This window comes from Lethenteron reissneri, chromosome 19, assembly GCF_015708825.2.
Source record: "Lethenteron reissneri isolate LAM-NWPU_2019-01 chromosome 19, ASM1570882v1, whole genome shotgun sequence".
Lineage (NCBI taxonomy): Eukaryota > Metazoa > Chordata > Hyperoartia > Petromyzontiformes > Petromyzontidae > Lethenteron > Lethenteron reissneri.
The window spans coordinates 13,620,220-13,624,844 of record NC_083797.1 but is presented as its reverse complement, the minus strand read 5'-3'; the positions used below and the strand labels follow the sequence as shown (position 1 = coordinate 13,624,844).

The following is a 4,625-nucleotide window of genomic DNA, read 5'->3' as shown; positions in this document are numbered from 1 at the left end:
TAAAGTAATCGATTGTTGGCGCGTTGGGTTTAAAAGTAATATTAATAGCATACATTGTGGTGGGGGTGTAGTGAAGAGTAGGAAAAACTTTGATGAATTTACCTCAGAGTGGCGTGGTGGGTGTCGAGGCCTAGTAGCGTGCAAAGCCTGCGGCCTCGCCTAAAATTGTTGGCTTGGAAGAGGCAGGGTACGGGTGGCGTTCCTTCCCCCCCCCCTAGCGCTCCAACAATACTGTGTAATGGCTATTATTTAATTAAATACGGAGCTTATGAAAGTGGCGAAGGCGTGGCTAGCCGTTGGCAGGGGCAACCGCCGTCCAATGAAACTGCAGCCCTTGGCGAAGGCGTGGCTAGCCGTTGCCAGGTCCAATGAAAGCGGCGAAGGCGTGGCTAGCCGTTGCCAGGGGCAACCGCCGTCCAATGAAAGTGCGTATGGGCCAAAGTCCACACACACACACACAGACAGACAGACATGAACGATTTTATATATATAGACTAGCTGTACTACCCGGCTTCGCCCGGGACTTGTATCTACCACGGCCGGCCGCCTTTGTCTCCCCAGTGGCGATGTTAATACACTACAGTAGTTAAGTTACTCGTTTGAGGCAGAGTCGACCTAGGGGAGGTTCAAATAATCGTCACCGGTGGTGGCCGTGAGCGGGAATGGAACTGGGTTCGCCGGGTTGGTAGCGCAGCGTAGCGTTAAGCACTACACCCACCGCTCCTCACACACCACACACGCACAGACACACACACAGACACACGCAGACACACACAGACAGACACAGACAGACACACACACACACAGACACACAGACAGCACGCTAAGCACTACACTACCGCTCCCCACACACCACACACGCACACACACAGACACACACACAGACACACGCAGACACACACAGACAGACACAGACAGACACACACACACACAGACACAGACAGCACGCTAAGCACTACACTACCGTTCCCCCTACACAACACACGCGCGCGCGTCCATAGGTACACATACACGCGCTTGCTGCAGACACACACGACTTTCAGGGTGCGTAAGGCAGTAAACGACTGAAATAATAAAGCGGCAATGCTGTGCGAGGAACGCCTTAGACCAGCAACACATTTGTGTAATGCGAGCGTAAACACACAAACACATACAAACACATACACACACATACATACACACACATACACACAAACACATACACACAGACATACACATACACACAAACACACACATACATGCACACAAACACATACACAATACACACACACATACATGCAGACACAGACAGACACATAACACACATACATACACACACATACACACACAAAGATAGACACACACATACATAGACACACACATACATACACACAAACACATGCACACATGTACATACACACATACATAGAGACACACAGACATACACATAAACACAAACACACATACACATGACCCGGCTTCGCCCGGGACTTGGATCCACGATGCCCCGCCGCCTTTGTCTCCCCAGTGACGATGTTCACACACGACAGCAGTTACGCTTTTGAGGCTGAGTGGACCTAGGGGAGGGCCAGGTCCGTTTCAAATAATCGTCAGCGGTGGTGGGCGTGAGTTGGAATCGAACTGGGGTCGCTCAAGCAGCTTAATGACTGTTTGTACAAAGAACATATAAAGAATCGATTATAATAACCAGGCAAGAGTCCACATTATAGACTGCCAGTACACGCACTCAGCTTCATAAGCAGGCTAGAGTGTACATGATAGAGTGGCAGTACGCTCACCGAGCTTAATAAGCAGGCTACAGTGTACATGATAGACTGGCAGTACGCTCACCCAGCTTAATGAGTATTTGTACAGTGAACATTAAAGTAATCGATTGTTGGCGCGTTGGGTTTAAAAGTAATATTAATAGCACACATTGTGGTGGGGGTGTAGTGAAGAGTAGGAAAAACTTTGATGAATTTACCTCAGAGTGGCGTGGTGGGTGTCGAGGCCTAGTAGCGTGCAAAGCCTGCGGCCTCGCCTAAAATTGTCGGCTTGGAAGAGGCAGGGTACGGGTGGCGTTCCTTCCCCCCCCCCTAGCGCTCCAACAATATTGTGTAATGGCTATTATTTAATTAAATACGGAGCTTATGAAAGTGGCGAAGGCGTGGCTAGCCGTTGGCAGGGGCAACCGCCGTCCAATGAAACTGCAGCCCTTGGCGAAGGCGTGGCTAGCCGTTGCCAGGGGCAACCGCCGTCCAATGAAAGTGCGTATGGGCCAAAGTCCACACACACACACACAGACAGACAGACAGACATGAACGATTTTATATATATAGATGATGTTGCTTATTTGGATATAAGTGCTTTGGCCAGGAATCGATCCCAGGTCTTCCACGTGGCAGTCCAGAATTCTTCCTCTGAATCGCCTATACCACATTCCACTCGAATTTTTTTACGTGAGATGCATGATGCATGAATACTGTTCTTTTTTTCATCGTCCAAAATTGCGTTTTCTCTGCGTATATAGAATCTGACTTTTTATTTTTTTCATCACGATCTGCAGATGATGGTGGGTTCTTTTTTATATTCGCTACAAATTTGCAGTTTATTGTTGTTTAGTTGGATAAAAGTGCATCGGCCGGGAATCGAACCCGGGCCTCCCGCGTGGCAGGCGAGAATTCTACCACTGAACCACCGATGCCTCGTGTGCCTGGTGTGATTTTACGTGAGATGCATGAATACTGAAAATCTTTCAGTAGCGTGTGAGACTTTTATGTGTTTCTTAGGCTCCTGACTTTCCCATTTTTCTTGAATATCCGAAGATGGACTAAATTGATGATATGCAAGTTATTGGGATGTTGTTAAAATATTTCTTCACCTGTTATAAAGATTTGGTATAACCGCTTTCCGCAAGAGAAATCCTTCGTCACTAATCGTTTCCAATACTAGTTATGGCATTTTGTTGTCAAAATTACTGCGACCTGATTTCCGCAGCTGAAAGTGACCTCACCGTGTTTGTTTCTGCAAGTATACAAGGGAATGCATTTGATGCGATTAATATTCTTCATTGACATGGAAAGTAATTTTCTTCAAACCACTCCACGTGCATTTTTATCGGTTATGATGTTGCTTATCTGGATATAAGTGCTTTGGCCAGGAATCGATCCCAGGTCTTCCACGTGGAAGTCCAGAATTCTTCCTCTGAATCACCTATACCACATTCCACTCGAATTTTTTTACGTGAGACTAGCTGTACTACCCGGCTTCGCCCGGGACTTGTATCCACCACGGCCGGCCGCCTTTGTCTCCCCAGTGGCAATGTTAATACGCCACACCAGTTACTCGTTTTGCGGCTGAGTCCCTCCCTCACCACTCTCCCTCCCTCACCACTCTCCCTCCCTCACCACTCTCCCTCCCTCACCACTCTCCCTCCATCACCACATACACAATACACACAGACATACATGCAGACACACAGAGACACACATAAAACACAAACATACACACACATACACAGAAACACATACACACATACACACACACATACATACACACAAACACATACACACACATACATACACACATGCATGCGGACACACAGACATACACATAAACACATACACACATTCACATGACCCGGCTTCGCCCGGGACTTGGATCCACCACGCCCTTTGTCTCCCCAGTGCCGATGTTAATACGCCACACCAGTTACTCGTTTGAGGCTGAGTCGACCTAGGGGAGGTTCAAATAATCGTCACCGGTGGTGGCCGTGAGCGGGAATCGAACTCGGTTCGCTGGGTTGGTAGCGCAGCGTAGCGTTAAGCACTACACCCACTGCTCCTCACACACCACACACGCACAGACACACACACAGACACACACACAGACACACGCAGACACACACAGACAGAGACACACACACAGATAGCACGCTAACCACTGCACTACCGCTCCCCACACACCACACACGCACACACACAGACACACACACAGACACAGACACACACACACAGACACAGGCAGCACGCTAAGCACTACACTACCGTTCCCCCTACACAACACACGCGCGTGCGTCCATAGGTACACATACACGCGCTTGCTGCAGACACACACGACTTTCAGGGTGCGTACGGCAGTAAACGACTGAAATAATAAAGCGGCAATGCTGCGCAAGGAACGCCTTAGACCTGCAACACATTTGTGTAATGCGAGCGTAAACACACAAACACATGCAAACACATACACAATACACACACACATACATGCAGACACACAGACAGACACATAACACACATACATACACACACATACACACACAAAGATAGACACACACATACATAGACACACACATACATACACACAAACACATGCACACACGTACATACACACATACATAGAGACACGCAGACATACACATAAAGACATAAAAAAAACCCACATACATACACACACACATACACACAAACACATACATACACATACATACACACATACATAGAGACACACAGACATACACATAAACACAAACACACATACACATGACCCGGCTTCGCCCGGGACTTGGATCCACGATGCCCCGCCGCCTTTGTCTCCCCAGTGACGATGTTCACACACGACAGCAGTTACGCTTTTGAGGCTGAGTG

The 4,625-nt window shown here is 48.0% G+C and overlaps 1 non-coding gene across 1 annotated transcript; it reads right to left on the bottom strand.

Annotated features, from left to right (window-relative positions):
* Positions 1–2,612: 2,612 nt before the first annotated feature.
* On the bottom strand, positions 2,613–2,683 carry TRNAG-GCC (transfer RNA glycine (anticodon GCC)). The gene has a single exon. It is a non-coding gene; the product is annotated as a tRNA-Gly (tRNA).
* Positions 2,684–4,625: the final 1,942 nt, after the last annotated feature.